Source organism: Podarcis liolepis (genome assembly GCF_965112155.1).
Source record: "Podarcis liolepis genome assembly, chromosome: 10".
NCBI lineage: Eukaryota > Metazoa > Chordata > Lepidosauria > Squamata > Lacertidae > Podarcis > Podarcis liolepis.
The window spans coordinates 41,790,648-41,804,737 of NC_139562.1; positions in this window are offsets into that span (position 1 = coordinate 41,790,648).

Sequence of the window (14,090 nt, forward strand, 5' to 3'; positions counted from 1 at the left end):
AAATTTATGTGCACAGGAAGGTACAGTGTCAATGATTCCTTAAAAAAAACCCCATCCCACCCCACTTCATATGGGAACTCTGTTCCCATAAACATTATCACTTTGCCTTCCTTTCATAATTTGAACAAATGATTGCTAGTGCAAGGGCTGATGCAGGTTGCCTGGTTAATCAGGTGGTCGGGAAACATACCGTAAACAGAAGCTTTTCCCTTTTTTAATGAAAGGCCTTTAAAAATGAGGGAATGAAGAGCTAAGCTTACAAAAATAATGCACATTTCTACAATATATCCCTTAATTGTGCTCCTATTGATGATTCAGAATCAACATCTGATGCCACCAGACTGCCTGATCATCACACTGCTGTTTGGACTTCAGCAATGTAGTCTGTTAGCCACTTTTGACTGATGAGATGAAGGATGGGTGCTCACCATTGCAGTTGGGGTTGGTTTTCAGAGTTAATTGCTACATCCTTATCTCATCAGTTGCTTCAAGTGCCTTTTCTAGCAAGAAGGGTTCAGCAAGGGATATGTGGCAGAAAAAAATTCTTCCGGAAGGAGAAGGAGAAGACAATTAAAGGGACATTGTTCCTTTCAAGTAATATGGCAGGATTTGGAAAGTTATGAGTAGAGAGTTGCTGACATATATGTTTGGTGGTGTTCTGGTCCAGTACATACCTAGTATCCGTTACTTCCTGCCAGAGTTCTCCTTAATGCTATGCACCAGGTTTTGCAGCAATGACCTGGCCTATTGGCAACAATAGTCAGCCTTCACTTTTGGCTCAAATATTGTCATAGTGATTTCTAGGAAAGATGGCATTTGTGTCTCTGATATCTGTCACACTTAGCAGAACAATGCTTCCTATTGATTTGCAGGAGCAAAACCGCTCGCTTTGTCTAGACATGACATTTTACTATTATCTCTTTGCAAAACATGGTGATCTAAGGGCAGTCGAAAGAAGACTCCAGTATTGATTAAAACAAACTGGATTCATTAAATATGCCACTGACATTTCCAGTGATCTGTGCCGTTCCTTTCTTTAGCTTTGAAAAGCATAGTCATTTAAGTTTAGTAGTTTGTGCTGCATAAATGCTCCGTTACTAAGGAACGTGGCTCCGTTTTCCTAATTTTCTTAGGATTTGTGTGGGTAGTAGGTGTTATCATTTGGATCCTATGCCTCTCTGGCAAACTGGGAGGGAGAACAAGCACTGTGCAAGCATTACCTCAGCATTAGGGCTGGCATTAGTGTGTGTTTACAATTCTACCAACAGTACTGACAGATGAAGTATAGGAGCAGATTGGGAGCATGCTGAGGAAGTCACTGTGGCACTACTCCAGAGCCAGTTGCGTCAACATAACGTTATGAACCTAGAGCATAGGCAGTTGGAAATTCACGGTAGAGCATCTGCTTTACACGCAGAAGATCCCAGTTTCAATTGAAGACTTCTCCAGGGATGGCTGGGAAAGTCTTCCTTAAGTGCTGATGAGCTGCTGGCACTCAGTGCAGACAATATTGAACCAGATGGATCAATGCCATGATTCTGTATAAGGCTGCTTCCTATGTTCCTATTTGGTGGCAACCTTTTGTAAAGAGATGACAAGGTTCCTATATTCCCCATTGCCTTCATGGGCAAAAGGTCGCAGTTTACTTGTGTGATGGGATGATGAGCTGCTTGTGCGTAAAATCGTAGTCCCTCAGAGTTTGTTCAAGTCCACAAACCTCTGTCTGTGACGGAGCCCCTCAGACATGGCTCCTCTAGTCACTCGCAGATTCTGACAGTGGCTGCTTTCGGAATCGCTTCCAACATAAAAGCTCCTTAACGGAAACACGTCTTCTGGACTCACGGCGTGACAGTTTCCGGCGAGGAGTGGGTCTCCCTATGGGAGTTCCAGAAACCTCCCCACTGTTCTCGCTGGACGTGTCCCTGAGCCCTCCCTCTTGCTCGCTTTCCCTCAGAGACCCACCTCTCCCCCTGCTGGTTCCTGCTTCCGCTGCTGGGTCTCTCCCAACCTCCGTGAGCCCTTCCACCACCCGTCCCTCCGATGGCAGTTCCCTGACAACTTGCATTTAGAGAGATTGTGTTTCTCTCATTTCCAAGCGCTTACCTGTCACAACTTTCCTTTTGCAGGAGAGGCCTTTGGCCAGGATTCATAGCCCTGCCAAGGGAGTCCCATAAGCAGTCATGGGTACAGCATGGTAAAGCCATAAAGGTAAAGGGACCCCTGACCATTAGGTCCAGTCGTGACCGACTCTGCGGTTGCGGCACTCATCTTGCTTTATTGGCTGAGGGAGCTGGCGTACAGCTTCCAGGTCATGTGGCCAGCATGACTAAGCTGCTTCTGGCGAACCAGAGCAGCACACGGAAACGCCGTTTACCTTCCCACTGGAGTGGTACCTATTTATCTACTTACACTTTGACATGCTTTCGAACTACTAGGTTGGCAGGAGCAGGGACCAAGCAATGGGAGCTCACCCCGTCGCAGGGATTTGAACCGCCAACCTTCTGATCGGCAAGTCCTAGGCTCTGTGGTTTAACCCACAGCACCACCCACGTCCCGGTAAAGCCATAGTAATGCTCAATTAACACCTGAAAGTGGCTTAAATAAAGTGGCCAGTTCAGTGCAGATGACAAAAATGCAGGCCAGTAACCACAGCACACATCATCAAGATACCTTATTCCCAGTGGCGTAGCGTGGGGGGTGCAGGGGGGGCCGGGCGCAACATCTGGGGGTTAGGGTTAGGGGGTGCAAATCCACGGGTTAGGGGGCGCAAATTACTTGCCTTGCTGACAACCCACGCTACGCCACTGCTTATTCCTTAATTCTGGTTTACTACTAGTCAGTTGGTAGTTATAATTTAGAAACAATTCATAGGCCCCTGAAATTCTAGAAGCTGCACATTAAAAGGCATATTCCAAATTGGACTAAAAAAAGAATCTCTAACAGAGTTACTACATTTCTGTTTCTAAAGTAGGCCAGACATCCCAACAAGATCATTATCGTGGAAAAAGTATAAACCCCTGAATATAGTCAGGGAAGCTGACTTGTAGCTGTCAAGCAGTTCCTCCCCACAGAATAACATAGGAGCTGGGACAGAAGCTCGTGCCTTTATCTTAAAATAAAGTTATTCCCCTTGACATTTGTTTAGCTACAATAAATAAATAAATAAATAATAAATAAATAAATAAAAGCTCACAGATTCAGTTTTATTTTTTATTTTTTAAAAATGTGACTAGTGCTTTGTATGTCCAAGAGATAAATCTTCCCTAAATTCTTCTATGGACGTTTGGTGAGGTGACTTGGAATGACTTCCATTATGTTTTGTTTATATATATATATATATATATATGCAGGTTTTGGTGTCCTCGGGTGTCTTCCCGTGTAAAAGTTGGGGTGTCTAGGCGACGTTTCGACGAGGTCTCACTCGTCATCTTCAGGCTGGTGCTTTCGGCTTCTTGTTACTGGAACAGAGCCAGTATATATATATATAGAAAGGAAATAACCTATGCTAAAAATATATATATATATATTTAAATATATATATATAAAAATATATATATATGCTTTCGTAGATTTTCACGGGTACAGGAATGCAGGTTTTGGTGTCTTCGGGTGTCTTCCCGTGTAAGAGTTGGGGTGTCTAGGCGACGTTTCGACGAGGTCTCACTCGTCATCTTCAGGCTGGTGCTTTCGGCTTCTTGTTACTGGAACAGAGCAGGATCTCAGTGTTTGAGTTCCTATAAACACACCCCCTCAACAGTATTTATAGGAACTCAAACACTGAGATCCTGCTCTGTTCCAGTAACAAGAAGCCGAAAGCACCAGCCTGAAGATGACGAGTGAGACCTCGTCGAAACGTCGCCTAGACACCCCAACTCTTACACGGGAAGACACCCGAAGACACCAAAACCTGCATATATATATATACACACACACACACACACACACACACACACACACACACACACTCTGTTGGAAGGCACCCAGAGTGGCCGGGGTAACCCGGTCAGATAGGCCAAAGTTTAGATTGCATTTGTTGCTGAGATGGGGTGTGTTTGTGGAGAGAATTTCCCTGAACTACTATACCAGCAACCACACTAATAAGAACGAATTAAATAGCAATAAATGGAAAATAACCCTATTAATTAGGCAGGAATAACTATCCAGGGAACTCTTACTTTGTTTTCTTGATTTTTAGCATAGGTTATTTCCTTTCCTTTTCATGTACTAGGAAAGCTACCTTATAATTTAATTGTTATTATTTATTTCTAAACTGCAAACTCATATGATTTTTTTATATATAGCATGCATATTAAAATTAAAGCAACATAACAAATAGAATTGAAGCACGACACATTAAAGAATCAGAAGTACAGAATGGGTCCCTTACAAAAAGGCTATAAAAACAGTAAATTGCTCTCATACCAAGGGCTTGCTGAAATGATCTGCTATTAAGTTGGTGCCTAAAATTCATTACAGAAGATCCCAGCTTTCTTTCCTCAGGCAGAGAAAGCCATAACTCAGATCAGAATATTGGTCCGTCTAATCCAACGTTGTTTATGCAGCCTAGCAGCATTTTTATGGTTGTCAAGAACAGGGGGTTCCTATTACCTTTTTATCTTTTTAACTATTGACAGAGGCGCTGACATTTTAAGTGTGCTCTGGAGCAGGTACCGTATTTTTCGTCCTATAGGACGCACTTTTCCCCCTCCAAAAATGAAGGGGAAATGTGTGTGCGTCCTTTGGGGCGAATGCAGGCTTTCGCTGAAGCCTGGAGAGTGAGAGGGGTCGGTGCGCACCGACCCCTCTTGCTCTCCAGGCTTCAGGAAGCTATCCCCCCAGCCCGGCAAGCTCCCAGAGCGATGCCAAAGCTGTGCGCAGCTTCACCATCGCTCTGGGACCCGTTCTGGGGGCTGGGATTGGGGGAACCTCCAGCTTCCCCCGCCCACAGCCTTGCAAGCTCCGAGAGCGATGGCGAACGTGCAGGCACCTTCGCCATCGCTCTCCGACCCGCTCTGGGGGCTGGGGGTGGGGAAGCTCGGGCTTCCCCAGCCCCGCGCCTGGGGGTGGGAAATAATTTTTCCCCTTTATTTCCCCCCCTCCCCCCAAAAAAATCGAGGTGCATCCTATAGGGCGAAAAATATGGTATTTTCTGGGCTACCCTTCGCTTTCTGTGGCCACTCTCCTTGCCCCTTACCTTAAAGACATGTGGTGGCTGAGGGTTGCTTTGTTGCTTTTTAACCTTTACAATAAAATACTCTTGTGTCACTTGCAGCAGTGCCCACTCTCCTCACTGGTGTCTACACTCATCGGAATGCCGCAATTTAACATAGCCTCACTCCAGAGCCATTCTGGAACTGTGTGAAGCCAGCCACACTTCTTGGACAGGCTCCAGAATGACATGACAACATACGGTATTGCTTCATGTCTCTCTGAAGACCTTCTAGGAAGTTTAGGTGACAGCAGAGAGAGCAGGGACAGCATGGCTTGCACTGCTGTGAGTGGTGTGCGTGGTGCAAACCTTTCTTTAAAGGTTAAAAAGTGACCCTCTGGCACCTTGAACATATAACTTAGTAGTGGCCTCATACCAGGTGTTGCTTGGGAATTCTAAGGCACCAAGGAGTCAGTGCAGCTTTGAATCAGTGGTTAAAAATCAGTGCAGTTTTGAAAGGTTCAGTCGGCCACCTTAATTCAAAAGGGTGTTTAATTGTATCCAAACCTGTGCCTTGATCTCAGTAACCATCATGCAAAATTGGGTTACCATGTCATAAGAGGTGTCCAAGTGCACAGGGAACAAAAAGCTTACCTAAACATATAATAGAGGCAGCCCTCCTCCAAGAAGAGCCAAGTCCCCTCAGCCTGCTAGGGTCCTCCAGGGAGCAAGGGGCCCCAGACCTACACATACTAGTTCAGCCCTGGTGGCACCACTGACTAGAGATGCCAGGGATTGGACCTAGGGACCTTCTGCATACAAAGTAGATGTTCTACCACTGGATAAATTATGGTCCCTTCCTAAACTAGGCATCTTGTCTAGATCCAGAGAGAGCTAGAGAGAAAGAAGAAGAGTGGATTTTAGTAACCCTATAGAAACAGAGGAACTGTGGTGCTGTGGTCTAAACCACAGAGTCTAGGGTTTGCCAATCAGAAGGTCGGCGGTTTGAATCCCCGTGATGGGGTGAGCTCCCGTTGCTTGGTCCCTGCTTCTGCCAACCTAGCAGTTCGAAAGCACGTCAAAGTGCAAGTAGATAAATAGGTACTGCTTTGGTGGGAAGGTAAACGGTGTTTCCGTGCACTGCTCTGGTTCGCCAGGAGTGGCTTAGTCAGGCTGGCCACATGACCCAGAAGCTGTACACCAGCTCCCTCGGCCAGTAAAGCGAGAAGAGCGCCACAACCCCAGAGTCGTCTGTGACTGGACCTAATGGTCAGGGGTCCCTTTACCTTTACCTTACAGAAACAGAAGTCTGTAAAACAGGGGTGGCATTGAAGTCTAGTTTTCTTCCTTTTCTTCTAGATGCTCTATCTGCTTTTTCAAAACTTCAGTTTTTATTCTACATTTATTTGAAGTGTCTCATCTTTGTTTCTCAACTGTTATTGTTCATATCTCTAAAATCTTTAGGCAACCAACTTGAGTGGGGGGGGGACCACATCCACTTTGGGTACCAAATGGGGGTGCTTGACAAATTCAGTATTTACAAATTCTGGTATGTATTGATGTGACAGGCTCCTCTGTGCAGATTCAGTAGTTCTCACCTGAACAAAAACATCCAATCTGTATTTTTAAAATGTGTACATTGAGAAAGATAGTATTTTAAAAGCACATTTTAAAAGCACATTAAATAGGAATTTAAATACCAAATACCAGGAGATTTATGGTATTAAAGGTTAGATGATTTCAGCAGCAAGGTGTGGGACATGCAACAATTATAAACAAAGCAGTTGGCCCACCCCAAGGGTTTCTCAGGTGCAACCAGCATTAAAACTCAGATCACATATATCTGCCCTGAGGTCACCTTAGGCAAGTGATTTGGAGTGTCCTGAAATGGCCCAAATTATAATTTGATTTATCTTGCTGCCAGGGAGAGGTTTATGGGATTTTCTGCCTTCAGGGGCCAAAATCAGTTTGCCAGCCTTTGGCTTGTACACCAGGGTTCGTTCTCTTTCTCTCTCTCTCTCTCTCTCTCTCTCTCTCTCTGTGTGTGTGTGTGTGTGTGTGTGTAGGTGGATGGATTTGCTCTTCCGCTGAAGGCAGCAAAATGTCTTGAACTAGCCCTTCTCATGCTTCATAGGAACCACTTTACTAAGGAGCATGATGAGTCATAGGTAATGCTTCCTTCTGCATCAGTGTAAATTTAGCAGCAGTACCAGGCAGAACAGCCTCTTTAAACTGAAAACGAGCAGTAGAAAGTTTCCTTTAATTTGTCTCCTTACAAACACACAAAGTACTGGTCACACCCTTTACCACCATAAGAGCCAGATATCTCTGAAAGCTATTTCCCTCTAATACCACTCAACTACTAAAGCATAGCAATTACCTCCAAATGCATCTGTCACTGAGGTGGGGAAGAAAGAGGGAAGCTCTTGAAAACCTATTATTTCCTATGGAACACTGAAATATCCTTATTTCTTCCTTTAACTTTTTCTTCTCAGTTTTCTTCCATATGCTCTCATGTTCTAACACTGGTGTGTGCCCCTTCCTATCAAGCTTCCCCAAACTGGAGCTTTTGGGGTAGCCAATGTGTTATCTTCCACATGTTTTTCACCACAACTCCCATCAGCCCCAGTGTGCGTGGTCAGGAATGATGGGACTTGTGTGTAGTCCTCATCTAATCCTGTCCAGGAACTGTTAGACTGTAATTCCAATGTGCTGACTGAGGTTGATGCAAGTTGCAGGCTTACTGTATCTGGGGGGCACAGCATTGACTATCCTTCATCCAACCCACAATATGAGACCTAGAGCGGTATACAAATTTAACAAATAATAAAGTAATGATAATGATTGTTTCCAACCATGACCCCAGCAAGGTGTTTCAAGAAAACCCCCAAGTAGGGCATGGCATTGGCAGTCATCTGGTGATTGATGGATGCCACCATATGCCAGATATGTTGCCTCCGTAAGTAGAAGCTTTATTTGCTGTGAATTGGCTGGATCTTTTTAAGTGTAGTCACATCTTGGAGTAGCAAAACTATACCTTGCAGACAATGCAAGGGGGGAAAACTACTGTCATCGTTTAGCAGTGTGTTTGAAAACAGCTGTCTGAAGTTTAATTTTCTAAGAGTTGATTTTCCAGGTGCTCCTTTCTTTTGAAACCAGATGAAATGCCTCATGGCAGCCATTTTTTCCCCTTGCAGGATTAATGATCGAAAAACACGCTTTCAGGTGCCGCTGTGATATTTATGTTAATGGCAATCAATGCCTTTTTTATTCTATAATGTTCCATGAAAAGTAAATTATTCTGAACAGTGGTTCAGAATAGTAGAAAGAGATGGGAAGCAAAGGAAAGGATGGACCAGGAACTTTCCTGAAAAATTGCAGTAGGGTCTGGGGAGAACAGACTGGATGGATTTCATTTTCTAGTCTAGATTTAGATTGAATAGATGGGTTGCTGTTTTGTATTGTCAACATGTTCCGTTTTAGAAATGCAAGAATGGGAAGCAGAGGAATCCTAGGAATGTGAGATCCAGTCCAGGGTGTCTTGATGAAAGGTGTCTCGTAATCCACACGTGGAATGTACCTTAAGGGCTCTTGTAGTCACAACAGTGATGTGATTGGAAACAACTTATTGACAATCCAATTCCCATAACGTTATGAGAATTTAAGATGGTTATATATGTGAAATGCTTTCCCACCATTTGAAACAACACTCCAGCCACTTGACCATGATCTTGACATTTTGCACACACTTTTGAAACCTCCTAATCAGTTAAAAAGTAGGGATGATTTCAGGTTTGTTAATGTGGTTTGAGCAGATGGGCAGGCAGACGGTGTATAAAATCATGTGGCAGAGGAGAGCAAGAGAAGCAGATTGCTTGCATGCACTGCTGCTTGTAGGCAAGGGAAGAAGTTTGTTTGTTTGCTTAAGAGGTTATCTTACTGGATCAAACTGGATCAAGCAGCAGAAACCCCAAAGTTGCCAACTATGAATTCTGCTGTGATCACATGGACTCCAGAAGGCACACAACCAATTTCAAGTGAAAGAGGAGGCCTTAATTGCACTGGACTAGATGGCCTTTGGTTCCTCTTTCAGATACTATTCTTATTTCTTACAGACAGGTGCTGAAGACTGTCATGTCCAGATAAAGGAAACATAGGACTGAAGAGTGAGAAGAGACAGCAACATCAATTAGTGTCAGCCTGGCAAAGGAAGCTGGACTGAGTAGCTAAGTCTTCCTGAAACAGCAGGTAGTAGAGATAGTGAGCTGGAGATAAGGAGGGTTTAAGGGAGAAGATTGCACTGGGGAAAATGCCAGCAGAGGACCTAGAGGAAGGAGGGTCTTTGAGCTGTTGGCAGAAATGGAGCAGATAGCTATGGGAATATTGGATGCAGGAGAACATTGGGTCTTGGAAACAAGGAGCCATAGAGTTCTCACTCTAGACCTTGAGAGGGTCTAACTTGTATCTTTAAAGCCCAGATGTTGTTGACTCCAGCTCCCATCAGCCCCAGCCAGCATGGCCTATGGCCAGGAGTGATGGGAGCAGCAGTCCAACATTATCTGGAGGGCCACAGGTTCCTCAAGAGCTGCATGAAAGGGGAAATTTCCTAGCTACATCTGTGGCACACTGGCACCAGCTTCTGGCTTTCCCAGCTCCATTTCCTTTCATCACATGTTGCCTTTGGAGAAGCAAAGCTGCCACTACCTCTGAGTCAGGGGACATTGTGTCTTCTCCTTCCAGGGCTGTAGTCTACAGTAGTAGCCATAGGGTTCTGTCTGACAGGCTTTTATGTGAAAACGCAGAATGGAATCCTATAACAAAGGATTCCATTCTCAGCAAGAACTAATCTCAGTTTTGGGGGGCAAAAAGACAACATATTCTCCCATGACCTTTCCTTCTGCCTTTGGTATTGTAAGCCTGTCCATGCCTTCTTAGAAGTAAGCCTTCTTGATTGTAATAACACTCACTCCTAGGTAACTGTGTGTCTAGGGTTGCAATTTGCAGAGCTTAAGAGGGTAGAAAAATCAGGCTATAAATCTAAGACTAGCTGTTATTAGTAGATGCTTTTCTAAGAATGAGCAGCCATGAGGGAATAAAATCATGTTAAAACAACATGGAAGTGTAGTCAGAGGAAGAAAGTGATGTTGTGTGAAGTATTTGGGTTTTGACAACTGTCTTAAATCCTCCCCTCTAGCATTAAAATACTACAAATCTGTAATTCTGTCAAATCTCTCTCTTTTTTGTTAAAGCCACACAGCCAATTTCCCTAAGGGTCCTAAGATTGCCAAGTGTTCACCATTAAAGGGGGGAAAGTATATTTGTGGGGGAAAGGAATGGAAGACAAAAAGTTAATGTTCACTCATTTAGCACCTTCAGTTCTCTCTTATTACAGAACTATTTCAGTTTTCTTGATAATGATTCTGAATATTTAACCATGGCATCTGTTATGCTCTATGCAAAATTGTATGTTTAATATGTTTAACTCCACATCCGAGTGATCCTTCCCCTCATCTCTAAAATATATTTATTATCAAATCCTTCCTATTCTGTCTGATTCGGTTAACAAATTCACGGTAACTGAACCTCATTAAGGAGTGAGGGCTGTTCAGTGACCTACATGCAATGAGCTGGTGATCCCAGTCCAGCTGTTTATATCACCTCTTCTGACACTAATTAGTACCAGAATAAGCGATGAACACAACCCACTGGGAACTTCTCTTATGAAAGCCCCTTTTGAAAGGAGTGGAATTGGTGCAAAAGGATGGGTGCATTTGTGCAACATCCATTAATTTCAAAGTGGTACACACTGAAGGACATCCCAGAAGAAATTCTCAGTGGATTAGGCCATGTGTCGTTATAAAAATGTGAGGATTAGCCATACAAACTCAGTGCTGAGCCCTTTAACGTCTATTACACAGGGAAGATCAGTATCAGTTGGATAAGTGCACATGACAACTTGAATCCAGTCAGAGAAAGTACCAGGATCATATTCACAAGCATAGTTGCTGGTGGTTTCTGGAAATATTTGTTGTTGTTGTTGTTGTTGTTGTTGTTGTTGTTTAAAAAAAATATGCATAAAGAATCTTGATTCAAGAGTAAAGGATCTACCGGTATGTTTAAAGAGCTTCTCCATATGATATTTTTGATACAAAGCTGGTACCACATTTACATTTATAGCTGGTTTAAGAATTTTTCTGAGAGAGTATAATGCTTGATTTGTAGTAGTAGTAGTAGTAGTAGTAGTAGTAGTAGTAGTAGTAAATTATTATGTTTTTAACCAATTACAGATAATTACAGATATTAGCAACCTCACTTAGTGCAATCCTAAACAAGTTTACTTAGAAGTAAGTCCTACTGACTTCTTTGGGATTTAGTCCCTGATGCATAGATTATGTCATGCATAGATCTGCTGTCCAGGCTGCATTGAGTGCCGTCTATTTGCAGAGACATTCAGCAATGACATTGATACAGAAGGAGAGAATATCAGCTGATCTCTGGGTATGTCTGGTTTGCTCTGTGTTTCAGGAAGTGCTGATATTCACATGAAAGCCTCTCTCTCAGCAATAGAATTGTAGAGAATTAGAATTAGCAATAGAATTGTAGAGTTGGAAGGGACCCTTAGAGTCATCTAGTCCAACCACCTGAAATGTAAAAATCTCAGGAAGGACCTATGATGATGCTTTTATAGGTTCCTTCTTTGATTGTCCTATAGGCTCTATTTTATCACAAAAATGGAGCTTGCTGGTTTCAAAGCTGTCTGCTAAGGCTGTTATTTTCTTCCCAGAGCTAGATGCTGTTGCCCAAAATAAGTCTGGGTATGTCCTTTCTGTAAACAGCTGCTCACATGTCTCTTAACGGCAGCAGACACGGGTGACTAACCTTCCATGGCTCCTACAGGCAAGGAGGAAATGTCTTATCCAGTTATTTCAAAGCCTATTGCCTTCAAAGCAAACTAAATTTAGAGGCATACTTTCACAGTGTGGCAGAAAGATGCAAGCTCAGGGCCTGCTACTCTATTAGCTGTCTTTCTTGTGAAGAAAAATTCTGGAAAAAGTGACCACCCATTATGTGAAAATACAAATAACATGCAAATGTTGGGTGTTATTCTACATTTTTTCTAATCTGAATCCAAGGAAGAGGGAGGTGTTGATGGCAAATGACCAAGCTACATAGATCTACATTTTAGATGAGGTCTCTGCCTGGAAAGACTTCCTCTTGCAACTGACTTGGAAAAATCCCTGAACCACTGTTATTACATAAGTCAAAGGTACAGCGGTACCTCAGGTTAAGAACTTAAATCGTTCTGAAGGTCCATGCTTAACCTGAAACTGTTCTTAACCTGAGGTACCACTTTAGCTAATGGGGCCTCCCGCTGCCACCGTGCAATTTCTGTTCTTATCCTGAAGCAAAGTTCTTAACCCAACGTACTATTTCTGGGTTTGCGGAGTCTGTAACCTGAAGCGTCTGTAACCTGAGGTACCACTGTACTAAGGAACATGTTCCCTAAGTATGGCCACCCTGTGACTTCTCCTTCCTCCTCCAGTAAACAGCATGGTTCCAACAGCTAACTATTATTATGAGAAAGACCATGTCCTTTGTCAAGCAAAATAATGTTAATGGTGACCTGATGGTTCCTTAATGGCTAGAAAATGGAGATCACTCTGGAATGTTCTGGATGGGGAAACCCATCACAGCCAGGAGAAGGGAACTCATCTCTCATACATCAGCTGAGAGTTTTTCATCAGGGTTGTGTGTGAGAGAGACAAGCAAATTTCTATTCCCAAGGGCTCCCGGAGGGCAGTGCTAATGCTGGAATGGCTTCAGGCAGGGCAGGCAGGGTCAATAAAAGATCCTTGCTGGGGGAGGGAAAACCCAACTTATGTCCCCCTAAAGTGCCACTGCCACAGGAAAAGCCTTTCTTGATATTAATATTTTATGTAGTTTCAATATTCAAAATTACATTTTAACACTCAATATTTATAATCCAATTCTAAATTACTAATGACTTCCCACTCACCCATCCTCGATGTTTAGAAATGTAACTACACGTACCGTATTTTTCGCCCCATAGTGTGCACCGGCCCATAGGGCGCACCTAGTTTTTTGGGGGGGAATAAAGAAAAAAATGTTTATTTCCCCCCCCCCAGGCGCGGGGCTTCCCCCGACCCCAGCCCCTAGAACAGGCAGCTCTCCGCAAGCCTTGGGAGACCGGCACGACTTCCTGGCGGGCTCCCACGGCTTGCGGATATCTGCCTGAAGCCCAAACCAGGTTGGGGAACAGTGGGATGGCGGCGCTCCGTCTCCCCGCTGTCCCCGAGCTTGTGGGGCTGGCAGTGGGGAGAAGCTTCTCCCCACCGCCAGCCTCCAAACCAGGTCGGGGAACTGAAGCCCAGGGTGCGCTGTGCAGCGCGCCCCAGGCTTCGAGATGCAGGCTGCTATCCGCAAGCCTTGGGAGCCCAACGGGAACTCCCGCGGAGCTCCCAAGGCTTGCAGAGAGCTTCCTGAAGCCTGCATTCACCCAATAGGACGCACACACATTTCCCCTTCAGTTTTGGAGGGGGAAAAGTACATCCTATAGGGCGAAAAATACGGTAATTGCATTTTAAAGTTCCCTCATATTGAGGTTCAACCTCTACAACAAGTATCTTAAAATAATCTACTTCTCCCTCCCCACGTTAAAACTTCAAATCCTGTTGTGGACTTCATATATAGTTACTTTTTAGCAAAGTTTAGAAAACTAGAAAAGTGCTCCTTGAAAGAATGTAAGCTTGAGTCTCTTATCAGTGCCATCAGTTTAGCCATCTCTTCTGTCGAATCCTGCGTTGTGTTGCATTCAGTACAGAACTCGGGCGATGTAGTCGCAGCTCCATAAAAGAAAATACTAACAAAGGCAAGAGAGGTGAAACCAAGGAAGTAGAACTTCATACCCCAAGAAACATCA